The following is a 14,370-nucleotide window of genomic DNA, read 5'->3' as shown; positions in this document are numbered from 1 at the left end:
TACTTGTTAGATACCTACGTGTCAGGTAGTACAAGCACGTTAATGTACACTGAAATGTCGGAAAGAGTGCTAAGCTAGGAGAACAGGAACAGGTCGTTACTTTTATCGCGACATAACGCCCACCCGCGAGGCGCGACGTGTGAGAGAATCGCCTGCGGCAACCGCGAGACGCATTCCCGGGCGTTCGCCGGGGCGCGTGCGCGCGCTCGCTCGGGCTTTTAGCCGCCGCCGCCGCCGCCGCCGCGGGGGCTCCGTAATTAACCGGCAGAAACGCAGCACGGTAGCAGCGGCCCCAGCCCGGATAAACGATTACAAGAGAATTATTTCGCGATATTGGAAATCGATCTGGCTGCCGCTAACCACTGCCATTACTGCAGCAGCCGGACTTGTTTTATGCCGAGTGAGCGGGTGAAAGTGCGCGCGCTGGTCGATTTTCATTGAAACCCAAATGAGCAGCTAATACAGTTATGCACCTCACAACCGCGGCGATCGGCGATGGGTGCAGCTGGCTGCCCTGCTGCGATTAGGCCGCCCCTTCCGGCCGCCAACCCCCGCGTCTGCCCCACCGCGGCCCCTACCGTTCGGCTCACACGCATGTCCTCCCTGCTGCTCCAGTTTAAAGCCAACACTTGCTGTTATTTATGGGAGACTGTAAACAACTTCTCAACATTCTTAGTATGCCCGAGGGGTGTTCACTAACTAACTCAACACTTTGTGAAAGCAGGTTGGTTTTATTCAGGATGCCAGTAGACCACAGTATTCCCCATTTGTTGACTACAAAACACTGTCAGTACTACCAAAAGAGACCCCCAGTTGTGCAGTGAGGACATTGTGATTCGTCGATCACCTCCAAAGAGAGTGTCCGCACGTTCCAGCATTGCGGGAGTCACAGTTGTGCACAGCCGGCTGCCACGTGGGAGATCGGACAGGTTTGCGCGACATTGTTGCGATGATGACAGACGCCTTGCCGAACGACTCACCGCGCTTTTGTTCGCTTCCGGGACTCTGTAGACACTCAGTAAGCGCCTGCGTTGCTCTGGTTTTCTGCCAAAGAAACTCAATGACAGCTCTGTACAAGGAATGGACCTGCTTTACAGACACCATTTTGAACGATACGTAAGACGTTTCCGCCTATATGAACCTTATAAAACTAAAGGGGTTAAGACAGGAATATTCCACGATGTCCCACAACAAGTTCCATATTTTTTCAACCGAAATTGGTTGCGAAAAAAGTGTTGCAATAATTATTGAATTCCCCTCGTACTACTATATAGTTTCCTTTAGCTCTCTTATTTTCATATCACTTGGTATGAAGCGCAACCACAGGTGGGATAATGCATTTCAACTGATGAAAACCGCAACAGTTGCGTGAAAATGAGTTGTTAGTCACGATTAGTTTCATGACATTATATTTCCGGATAACTAACTGTTGACTTTTCAGAACATAACATACTGTTGTTTAGCCTTACGGAGATTTTAAGAGTAATGCTTACTGAAAGGTCGACAGTTTCTCACCTGAAGACGGGACTATAGTGACGAGAAACTAGTTGTGATTAATAAATCATTCTGACGCAGATGTTGCGGTTTTCATCAGTAATCTCTCTCATTTTCACTTTGATTCATGCAATTACTCACTGCGTTTAAGGAATGGCCATCCGAGGATGGCGGAAAGAAATGAGGAATTCAGGAATAGAAAGTGGAGTAAGACTAGGCTACAAGAATATCAGTCTTACACTCGACTGTCTAGCCTTTGAAGATGATCTAGAGATCTTCTCAGACTCCTTAGATATAGCACCAAAAGAGATTAACCAAATGAACACACAGGCAGTGAAGACTAAACTTCAAATCAACTTTGAGAAGACGCTCTTCATTAATAATATAAAGTTGCCGTCAAGAAAACTGGAGGTCGGACTGGGAAAGATTAAGCAAGCAGAAAAGTTTTAAATATGTAGGTGAATGGATATCAACGAGTGGTGTAGGCAGCAATCTTAGCAGTTCATCGACCCATGTTGCCTGGCACTTTTTTCCTTAACCTCACTTCCTGAACAAAGATCGATCTTGTTTATGCATACCCTGTAATATTCCAGAACATACTTCTATTAAATTAGTAAAAATATCCCCAGAATCTTTTAGAAAGTATGGCGGTGAATAAAAATACGAACATATATTGCCAGAAAGAAGAACGCGAACCAGCAACCTTTCAGCCCACAGTAACTATCTGCATCCACTTGACTACCGATGTAGCATCTATGAATTTGACCTTACGAAATAATTAGGAATTTATCCGACATCTAACTTTTAACTATAACAAGTTTTACCAAACACGAGGCGTTTTCGAGAGATCCTAATCTACCAGTGCCATGAAACGCCATATACGAAAGGGGTGAGCAGAGGATAATGAAACAAGCAAATATTCCTAAGATATGTGACCTGAAACCAAAGACTTCCCCGATACAACGTACACACAACTTCAGTTATGTCAGTATTAAGACACCGTTAGTGTCGAAGGCTATGTTTATTTCGAAACACCGCAAGTGAGCTGTAAATTACAGCGATAAATTGTCATCGTTTAATTTTATCATCATTCCGGATATGTAATTAATGGTAAACAGAGTTTCAGCAACAAATGTACAGGTCTTGGCCCGCCAATACAATGGCCTCCCGAGTCCCTGGACTTGAAGCCGTTGGATTTTTATGAGTGGGGAAATTAAAAAGCCTTCATCTGTTCCAGCCTCTATTCCAGCCCTGTTGATGGAGTCGATCAACTTCGGGAACACATTGTGGGCGATTGTCAATGCATTCGGAACGTGCCTGGGATTTTCGAAGTACATGGACATCGATGACGAGACATACTGAAGCCTGTGTTGCCATGAATGGTGACAATGTGGAACGCTAGGTATATCTGAAGTTTAGATTCTCGTGGCCTTTGTTACAAAGTGTTCGTGTGCTCAGTCGTAAAACTTCGTATCGGAGAAACCGTTGGTTTCCAGACCTCTATCTATCAAGTTTACTTGCTTGTTTCATTTTCCTCTCTGCTCATCCCTTCCCTTTATACCTAAACAGACACACAACCAGTATTCATAGAAAGGGCGCTGCAACTACAAGCGATGTAATAAAATATGACGCGTCCTAAACTGTGCTATTCACTCAGAAAGAGATCTTTCATCTCATTGCCCACGTTGTTCTCCAAGTTGGAAAAATCTGACGCGAGTTATTCTTCTTTTCACGCCTTGGAATACTTCGCAACATGAAATTCCACGTTGCGGAGTCACGAAAGTCGTCCAGTTTTAAGTCCACGTTCGCTTCCACTTCCACGTTCACTTTCACGTCGTGTGTGAAGACGGCTGAAACACGTACGCACATTAATCAGTTTCTTCGTTGTATACAGTACGCTACAGACCTTTTAGGGAGAAAACCATACAGATGGTAGAGTATCGTAAACTGAGTATTATGAGATAAGGAGATAATAATGAATTTGCTATTTTGTCCTCATAAACACAACGTACCTTACAACAATAAAATGTTCAAAGTGACTTCTACCAGTTTCAATGCCAGCATTACAGGGGAACATAAGACTTTGCTTCATTCACTCAAACATCCCTGTTGTCTGTTGTAGAATGACACAGACAGCTAACACCCTACTAATCAGTTTTTCAGTTTCTACTGGTCTTTTGTTCAACCTAGACTTCATGTAATTCTACAGGAAAAAGCCCATACTCGCAAGGTACGGTGATTAAGCTGTCCATGAGAAAGGTCCTCCTCTTTCAGCCGACTGATGAATCTGTTGTTCATGAGTTTGTGGTCATTAATGTAGGTGGGGGACTGTGAACCGTGATGTTGAAACATACTGTCACAGACAAGATCTACTGTGTCCAACATGCGCAGAACCTACGGAGTGATTTGGGATGGGTTGGTGGCGGGAGGGGGTGGATGGGGGTTGAGGGGGAAGGAGAAGATGAGAGCTGTTAGTTGAGATCCCAAATATCACAGAGAGGAAGGGATAAGTAACATTCCTTCGGACGTTCAACTTTGGCGACTCTATGAGACTGGAGATATACAATCAGAATATCGAAAAACATCATCCTTACAGCCCCAAGATAGCAAGGGCACGTAAGTGGGAGACTATCTTACGATCAGCTCAATAATCTATGCATCAAAGTAACTGACAAGAATAATACACAGAAGAATAAAAAAGAAAATTCATTATCTAATGGTCAGATATGGCGTTGGCAAAGTTAATGGCACGAAAGAGGCAGTTCCGAAGTTGCGCTTGATAACGGAAGCAAGACTTACGAAAAATCAAAACGGTTCAAAGAATTTTTCGACCTATAAAGAGCGTTCGACACTCTAAAACGGCGCAAGGTGTAAAAAAATCATAGGAAAATAGGTGTAAGCTATAGGAAAAGACGGGTAATATATGATAGGTACAGGAACCAAGAGGGGCCAACTAGAAGAGAAAAGTAAGTACGGTTTAAAAAGAGCCCAAGTGATGGATGCAGACTGCTATTTAATCTGTTCATTGAAGAAGCAATGACGGAAATAAAATAAAGATTCAAGAGTGGGATTAAAATTCAGGGTGAATGGATGTCAGTGATAAGATTCGCTGATAATGACATTGCTGTCCTCAGTGACAGTGAAGAAGAACTGCAGGGCCTGTTGAATGAAATGATAGATAGAGAATGTAGACTGAGGGCAAACCGAAGAAAGGTGAAAATAATGCGGAGTTGCAGAAATGAGATTAGCTATACACTTAACATGAGTATTAGTGACCAAGTGGTAGATGAAGCTATGGATTTCTTCTACCTAGGGAGCAAAATAAAATATGACGGAGGAAGAAGGGAGAACATTAAAAGCAAACTAACACAGACGAAGAAGATATTCTCGGCCAAAAGAAGTCTGCTAACGTCAAACATCGGAGTTAATTTGAGAAAGAAATTTCCGAGAATGTACGTTTGGAGCACAGTATTCTAGTGAAACACGGACTGTGGGGAAACCGGAAGAGAAGAGAATCGAAGTCTTAGAGACGTCGTGCTATAGAAAGATGTTGACAATTAAGTAGACTGATAAAATATGGTTCCGTGCGCAATCGGCGAGGAAAGGAAACTCGTATATGGGAAACAATGAGAAAAGAAGGTGCGGGATGATAGGACATCTGTTAAGACATCAGAGAATAAGTTCCGTGGTACTAGAGAGATGTGTAGAGGGTAAAAACTGTAGAGGAAGACAGAAATTGGAATATATCCAACAGATAATTGAAACACGGACTGTAGTTGACACAGGTGTAGAATTGAGGCTCGCCGCTTCAAACGAGCCAAGAAACTGATGACCTGAAATAAAGTTCACGGTGTGCAGCTCCACTGCTCATTGGAGGCCTCGTGGTACCTGAAATATTCTTTCCCGACCTTTGATTCCTTACTATGAAATAGTTTAAGATCCTCTACCATCATTATTATTTAAATCTCAAAAGTTTAGGACACTTTATATACGCTGTTATTGTGTCGATAGAGACGTTTGGGAGTGATGGAGAACAAATAGGGAGGCATGGTCTGGAACCAAATGAGTTGCAAGTTTATAGACGAAAAAGAGAAAATTTCGAATTTACCATTCGTCTGCTGTCGATGATAAAAATTCAGATACTGATATTTTTGTGGTATATTTAGCTGCAAAACTTGCACAAGGAGCTAAATTATGCAAAGTGGCATTCCCTAGCTTCCATGTACTCATGCCGTCGCCACAATAAGTTGTATCGCATCCGATCTATCAACGCCGATGTGACCAGTGTGGTTCAAAGAATCCAGTACATTGTCCTCGACGACGAGTGTTTATCAGAGACAAAGGCGTCGTGAGGAGTGCCTCAGGAGAGTGTGATAGAACCACTCTGGTTCTCTATGTATGTAAATGATCTGAGCACCAATCTGCAACTTTTTTTGCTGATGACACTGTATGGTGCTGGAACGTATCCTCTTCAAGTGAGTGTAGGAGGATACAGGATGACAGACATAATTACTGTACGGTGGAACGTGCTACAGATGTCGAAAAATCTATGTTAATGCAGATGAGTAGGGTAAAGTACCCATTAATGTATATCAATACCGTGGTGATGGTGTGCTGCTTACAAAGTGACGTCAATTAAATATCTATGCGTAATGTTGTGAAGCGATATGAAATGGAATGGGCACATAAGGACGGTAGTGGGGAAGACGAATGGTCGATTTCAATTTACTGGGAGAGTTTTAGGAAAGAGTAACTCATCTACAAAACAGGCCGCGTATATTCCATTTGTGCGACCCATTTTTGAGTTCTGACTAGTTTTTCGGGTCTCCAACGGATCGTAAAATGGTTCAAATGGCTCTGAGCACTATGGGACTTAACATCTGAGGTCATCAGTCCCATAGAACTTAGAACTACTTAAACCTAACTAACCTAAGGACATCACACACATCCATGCCCGAGGCAGGATTCGAACCTGCGACCGGAGCGAACGCTCGATTCCAGACTGAAGCGCCTAGAACCGCTCGGCCACTCCGGCCGTCAACGGATCGTGTTAAAGGAAGATATCAAAGCAGTTCAGAAGCGTGCTGGAAGATTCGATCAACATACGAGTGTTACGGAACTTAAACGGGATACCCTGGATGTTCTTTTCTCGATACACTATTGAGAAAATTCACAGAATTGCGGCTGACTGCAGAACGAATCCACTGCAACCAACATACATTTAGCGTAAGGATTGCGCAGGCAAGGACCGCACAGGCAAGATAAATTAGGACTCGTATTGGGGTGTATGGACAGCTGCCATACACCTTACGGCGGCTTGTGGAGATGTAGATGAATCACAATGGACAGGGATTGAGCATCATCCTCTGTAGATGAATTTGCGGTTCAGCGCTAAGAAAATTCTCTGGCGGCCTTCGAGTGATGAGAACAGGTTCAGCGGACGTCCTAGTGGATGACTGACAGAAAATATTACGCAATACAAACTTGGATCCATGAAGCTAAAGATCGTAATACACGGTATGTGGAGAAGCTGGTAGGGAACTATGTCCAATAGTAGTTGAAAATGGTTAATTATGACAGTTGAAGGGATACCATTACATAATACATTAGACTTTATAGTGCATTCTGAATATAGTTTTGGCGAGTATGCCTGGCAGCTTCTGGCGAGTGAGTGTATCATTGGCTGATATGAGAAAATTCCATTTTCAACTGACCATTACTTACTTACTTACTCCTCGGCTCTAAAGCCCTTGAAGGGCCTTGCCCTGCATCGCAATATCCTGCCATTCTATCCGATCCATGGCTTTCCGTCTCCATCCTCTAACACCCAGCTTTTTCATGTCTTCTTCAACTCCATCCGTCCATCTCTTTCTGGGGCGTCCCCTCCGCCGTCTGCCTCCAGCCTTGCCATCAACAATCCTCTTACATGCTCTGTCTTCTTCCATTCTGACCACGTGCTCTGCCCACCGCTGTTTCTTATTTTAATGGTAGTAACAATGTCAGGTTCTACAAAAAGGTGTTGTAGTTCTGCATTCGTACGGATGCGCCAACCTTCTTGCTCATATACTGGGCCATATATTTTACGTAGCTCCTTTCTCTCCCATATGCTAAGGTTCCTTTCCTCATTTACTGTCATGGTCCACGTTTCGGCACCATACATAACAACTGGTCTTGTAATTGTTTTGTAAATGATGATTTTGGATTTTCGTGATAGAAGCGAACTCCTAAGCATGCGTAATGCGGCAAAGTAGCATCTGTTACCTGCTGCTATTCTGGCTTTCACCTTACCGCCAATGACATTTGTCTCAGTGATAGTCGACCCAAGGTACTTGAAGTCTCTCACCCTTTCAAACTCCCTGTCGGCTATCCTGAGATTTGGTAGGGTTTGTTGGTTGGTCATTGCCATATACTTGGTCTTTTTGATGTTGACTGTCAGGCCAAGTTCCCTTGTACCTTTCTCCAGTTGTTGATAGGCTTCGCCTAGCACAGCAATGTTTCGTGCGAGTAATGTCACATCGTGAGCATAGGCTAGGTACTTAGTGAACGATTTAAGAACTGACCATTGCCGTTTGATAATTAGATTGCTGTGTGAATACACTCCTTTCTATACTTATCACAACTGGTCAGTTTCTTTGCGCATTAGAATACGAAGCTTCACAGTTACGTTCTTGCCTTTAAAATGATATTATCCAGCAAAATCATGAACTAATACATCCATATTTTCTGACCTCTACATGGCGCCGGTTGTCAGTTCTTAAGATGGTTTGTTGCCGAGATCTGTATGGCAAACAGGCACTGTTAGTCCGAAGCTTACTCCAAGAACTACAGAAGGTTGTCCTGTCAGCCTTCTGGGTTTTCCCATCCGCTTGCGTCTACCTGCTCATTCGATTCGTGGAACACTTGGCAATTCGTATCTTTGTCTTCAAGTTTTGCATCGACAACGTAAGTCCTGGTCTGACACACTGGTTTAAAATATTCATGCACTACACGAGTAGAATTCTGATTAGTGTGCAAATACAGTGAGCTCGGGTTATCGTCTCCGCCTGTGTAGATTTGGTATAAAAATAGCCCATAGCCCTTTGAGACCCTCTGGCTACAATTGTGTACATTAACTTTTATTATCTTAGCTGTAACAGAAATACTTTTTCCCAATGAAAACCTGAGGTACACGTTTGTGGATGTTCAACCTTTTCATCGTGCTGAAGTACAGCCAACTGGTGGGTATCACTTTGAAAATATCAGCTAGTCAGTGTAGCAATGCGCAGCAGCTGGTGACCACCAGAATACCCAGATGTCGTTCGTTCACTATATTCCACTTTATAACTGAATGTTTTTAGTTTTATTTTGCTTGCCAACAGTTAAATGACCATTTTACTATTTATTGCAGTAGAGAATATTTTATAATTAGTTTTTTTAGTCCATAAAATGTTTTGAAAACGGGTACATATTTTTGTACAAATTTTGCATCTAAAATCGTTAGAAAATCACCTACGGGCATTACCACATAAATTAAAATTTTCCTTCCTCCAGAAAAAAATCCGGTCTGAAAGGGCTAGAGCAGTCCACAAACGGTACATTATAACTACATCCTCGAACGCTCTTTCGATTTAGCACTTCGTGTGGCCGTTCATGGTGTGGTGTCACCGCCAGACACCACACTTGCTAGGTGGTAGCCTTTAAATCGGCCGCGGTCCGTTAGTATACGTCGGACCCGCGTGTCGCCACTGTCAGTGATTGCAGACCGAGCGCCACCACACGGCAGGTCTAGAGAGACTTACTAGCACTCTCCCCAGTTGTACAGCAGACTTTGCTAGCGATGCTACATTGACAAATATGCTCTCATTTGCCGAGACGATAGTTAGCATAGACTTCAGCTACGTCATTTGCTACGACCTAGCAAGGCGCCATTACCAGTTATATTGTGAAGCATGTACAGTCAAGAGCGATGTAAACCAATTATAGATTAAAGTTAAGTATTCCAAGAACTACGTTCTTTTCTTTATAGGATAATTACTTTACCTTGTTCCAGACCTCACGCCAGACTGCGCGAGCTTTAAAAGCGTGCATTTCGGCCTCCTCTAGCAAAACGGTGTTGGCTCTTCTGCCAACACTTCACATGGAATTTTTCCTGTGTGTCCGAACGCACCAAGTATAATGGCGCAACACAGTTTGGTGCGGACGGCAGAACGTCATTTAGTACTGCCCAGTAATGTTCAGTCATGGCTCACTTAATGTGCTCTGGTGAAGTGCGGTCGGAGACGCAAATGGAGAGCTGTAAGTCATTCCATAAAACCGTTCACTCTGTCGATTATTGGCGACGTGGAGGTAGAAGTTATTTCCACACCTTCCCGATAAAATTCCTTTTGGGTCCCAGATTGTAGAGAATGTACGAGGGTCACTCCAAAAGAAATGCACACTATTTTTGTAAAAATAAAGTTTTCATTCTGCACGTGTGAGAGTTTTACAGTGTGTAGATACATCCTTCCTGCTTATTTTCAAACAGTTCAACCTGTTCCAGTGAGTGGTGCCGTCACAGCATGTCTTCAAGATGGCTGCTACACTTGACGTTCGTCAGAAGTAACGTGCTGTCGTAGAATTCCTGTGCTTGGAAAACAAGACAGTGGGAAACTTCCACAAGAGGTTGAAAAGGGCGTATGGAGATGCTACTGTCGATTGCAGTACAGTTAGTCGGTGGGCAAGCAGGTTACGTGATGAAAGCGGGCACGGCAATATTGGGGATTGTCCTCGCAGCGGCAGGCCTCGTACTGCACACACTCCAGACAATGTGCAGAGAGTTAACGAATTGGTGACTGCTAACAGACGCATCACAGTGACGAATTGTCACGCTACGTTGGGATAGGGGAAGGAAGTGATTGTAGAATACTGAAAGTGTTGACGTTAAAAAAGGTTTGTGCCAGGTGGGTTCCCAGGATGTTGATAGTGGCTCACAAAGAAACAAGAAAAACGGTATGCAGCGAACTTTTGGAACAGCACGGGAATGGTGGAGATGAATTTCTTGGAATAATTGTGACAGGTGATGAAACATGGCTCCATAATTTTTCACCAGAGACGGAGAGGCAATCAATGGAGTGGCATCATGCAAATTCACCCAAGAAAAAAAGTTATGGCTACGGTGTTTTCCGATTCCGAAGGACTCTTGCTTGTGGACATCATGCCAAGTGGAACCACCATAAAATCTGATGCATATGTGACGACACTGAAGAAACTTCAAGCTCGACTGAGTCGTGTTCGACCACATCGGCAAAAGCAGGATGTTTTGCTGTTGCACGACAATGCACGGCCGTCTGTCAGTCAAAAAATCACGGAAGCGATCACAAAACCCGGATGGACAACACTGAAACACCCGCCTTACATTCCTGACATGGCTCCATGTGACTATCATCTCTTTGGCAGTATAAAAGGAGGAAAATGAAAGACTCTATTCGTGGAACAAGGTTTGAAGATGATGACTCCCTTGTGCACACTGCCAAACAGTGGCTCAAACAGGTTGGTCCAGAATTTTATCGTGCGGGTATACAGGCGCTGGTTCTAAGGTGGCGTAAGGCAGTTAAGAGGGATGGAAATTATGTGGAGAAATGAAAATATTGTTCCTAAAGGATGTATCTACACACTGTAAAACTTTCAAACATGTAGAATAAAAGATGGATTAAAAAAATAGTATGCATTTCTTCTGGAGTGACCCTTGTACAACCCTGACGCCGAGGCTAATTTTATCAGTGACTAGTTTAAATGGCCGCAGTGTAGCGTTGTGCTTTTACGCAGAGAGATATGAAAATGCAGTTGGTTGCTACCGGGCGGCTATCCAGTGAGATGCTGTTTTGAACAAAAACACCCCAAATCGCTTAATACACAGGAGATGTATAAGTAGATATTCGGTAGATACACTACATTTTAATCCTAAGGTTTTCTATTTTTTTCAATATTCCGACAGTCATGGCTTGTAATGTAAGCAACGACCAGCGGAAGAGGATGATTAAACAATACTGGAAGACAGAGAATGCTGAGCGGGTTCGATAGAAATGGACAGAAGAATTAAATACATCTCCAACAAGTAGGCTATCAATTTAAAGGGTGCGCGAAAAATATGATCAGAGTGGGTCTGCCTGTTATGCGAAGCATGACAAGACATTTCTAACAATCAATATCTCTGTGCCAAAGTGTGCATGAGTGTACAAACTACAGCAATGTGTTAATGCTGAAGGCCAGCAACTAGAGCATCTAAGACATTGCATTTATTGTGACTTCATAAATCTGTTTTCTGTAATTTTCGATAGTAAATATTTCAGTCTTTTTTCGTTAACAACCCATTTGCTACAAATATTTTTACATAATAATAACAATAATAATAATAATACCGATTGTATACCTAATTATACACTTCGTTTATTTTCATTTATTACGAAGTTTCGTTTGCTGCCGTCATAATATTGGTAATTGGGATTAAAGTAATATACGAATGTGAAGTATTATATATAAGGTTATTCTTATTAAGCCAACGGCCTTGCCGCAGTGGTAATACCGGTTCCCGTCAGATCACCGAAGTTAAGCGCTGTGGGGCTGGGCTAGCACTTGGATGGGTGAACATCCGGTCTGCCGAGCGCTGTTGGCAAGCGGGGTGCACTCAGCCTTTGTGAGGCAAACTGAGGAGCTACTTGAATGAGAAGTAGCGGCTCCGGTCTCGTAAACTGCTCTTGTATAAGGGCGAATTTAAAGTCGATTGGGGTGGCAGTGAGAATTTGGATCGAGGAGAGAGGCGTGCCAGGGTAATCCTTGCAGTTGTGAACCGCTATGCCAAGGTGGTTTAGTAGAGAACAGTCTTGTTTCAAATTTTCCCTCGTCGCTTCGTATATATTCATATCATATCTCTGTGAGACCAGTCAAGTCTCTGAAACTGTGTCATTTCATTTGTACAACGTTTTGGTTCGTTACACTGATAAGAAGATACAATGGTTAGCCTCATCTAGCGAATTTATTTCTTTTATTAATAATTGTCGGTGCCTTTCGCTGCCGTCTCAGTTAGCGGGTGTCAACTGATAGCAGGGCGGCATTTTGGCGACGCCGCGCCGTCCTCGAGCACTATCAAGCCACTCGACGGAAATAGCTTAGCCGGAGTGCGGCCGTTTCAAAGCCGCCACGTAGGGCGAGAGCGGAAGTTGGCCCGAGCTCCAATCAAAGCGGAAAGAGCGCCGCCGAACTGGCCTTTCAGCTTCCGGCACACCGCAGGTGGCGGCCGCTCGCCGCTTTGCTTTGCTACCCTCCCCGCCTCGCACCCTGCAAATTAAAGGCAAGGGTTCGCCCGCCCAGAGTTAACGCTCAACTTGCTCCTCTACCACCTGCTCTCTCGTTACTCACGCTCTAAGCGAGGGGTCGTATTGTGTTAGTGACAACACTTCCATGATTTTCTGCACTGTTCTCCCGTCCTGCCGTTATTCCCAAAGTTCTTAACAGATGATTATTGACTTTAAATGCGAACATTTTAGGTTAGGCTTTACCATAACTGTTATTGACATTAAATGAAACAACAAATTTACTGTTACCAGTCACTATTTATTTATCTCCACGACGCATTTCAAAGGTTTAAACCTCCATCATCAGGTGGATTTACATTTGTATTATGACAGTTGTGTGTGTGTTGTGTTACGATGTTTTGGAGGAACAAATATGGCAGCGTCCGCAGCTCGTGGTCGTTCGGTAGCGTTCTCGCTTCCCGCGCCCTGGTTCCCGGGTTCGATTCCCGGCGGGGTCAGGGATTTTCTCTGCCTCGTGATGACTGGGTGTTGTGTGATGTCCTTAGGTTAGTTAGGTTTAAGTAGTTCTAAGTTCTAGGGGACTGATGACTATAGATGTTAAGTCCCATAGTGCTCAGAGCCAGCCAAATATGGCAGGTTATATCTGTTTACAAAATATGACAGTATACATGTGATGTGAGAGGAACCTGTGACCACTGGAGACAGTGCCACAAGTTCCTCCAAAATATCGTAACACAACACACACACACACGTCATATTAACAATGTAAATCCACCTGATGATGTAGGTTTAAACCTTTGAAACGCGTCGTGGAGACAAATAAACAGTGACTGGTAACAGTAAACTTGTTTCATTTATAGATGATTATGGGGTCATATCTGTCTATCGTATACAACTGAATAAATACAATTTGCGTTGTGCCAGATGCTTTTCATATTACTTCATATGAGGCATATTCAATGGCCTGAAACACATCAGAATAGTGAAGAAAGCCGCAGGACAGAGTGAAATCCATAATCTTGTATTGGGTACGCGAACGGTCTCGGAATAGTTACAGTTACATCATCTGGTGTAAACTGCAGTAGTAAAGATGTTCTGTTACATGCGAAAGGAAGGGGATGTCTGAAATATCAGGTGAGAAATATGCGGCTGTTTCCCCGGTCGCGCAGCACGGTGGAACGTTTGCTATGGAGTTTTTGTAAGTAATTCCAAGCAATATGTGATTTCTCTCTCCTCCCCTCCCCCATTGTAATTGTGTTTTCCATGTTTCATTATTTTGGTAGCTTTTGGTGTCTGGTCGTGATGTCTGTTTTTTCGCATTGTTTTAGGTCCCTTTTACTCTTTTGACATGGATTCTTTGGTTCCATGACAACACTGAAGTGAAAATGGCCTCAGATGATTAAGCGACTTTTTTTGTAAGAAACGTCGGACAACAGTTATGATGATTTTATTTCATATACTTTAGTAATTGTCACCCTGCGTCTTTGCACCAGACGATGTCCTAACAGCCTAAAACCGGTTAGTGAAATAATATTAGGTTAGTGCGTAAGTTCGTAGCGATTTTGTTTTGCTTGTTCGTATTCCGGTATCGATTGTCATATTTTAT

The 14,370-nt window shown here is 43.4% G+C and overlaps 1 protein-coding gene and 1 pseudogene across 1 annotated transcript in view; one reads left to right on the top strand and one right to left on the bottom strand.

Moving 5' to 3' along the window:
• Nucleotides 1-14,370, bottom strand: part of LOC126456594 (protein lozenge-like) — a 739,855-nt gene that overhangs the window by 283,173 nt on the left and 442,312 nt on the right. The window lies entirely within an intron of this gene.
• Nucleotides 12,007-12,124, top strand: LOC126458663 (5S ribosomal RNA; annotated as a pseudogene).

This window comes from Schistocerca serialis, chromosome 2 (genome assembly GCF_023864345.2).
Source record: "Schistocerca serialis cubense isolate TAMUIC-IGC-003099 chromosome 2, iqSchSeri2.2, whole genome shotgun sequence".
Taxonomy (NCBI): domain Eukaryota; kingdom Metazoa; phylum Arthropoda; class Insecta; order Orthoptera; family Acrididae; genus Schistocerca; species Schistocerca serialis.
This window is presented reverse-complemented; position numbering and strand designations above follow the sequence as displayed.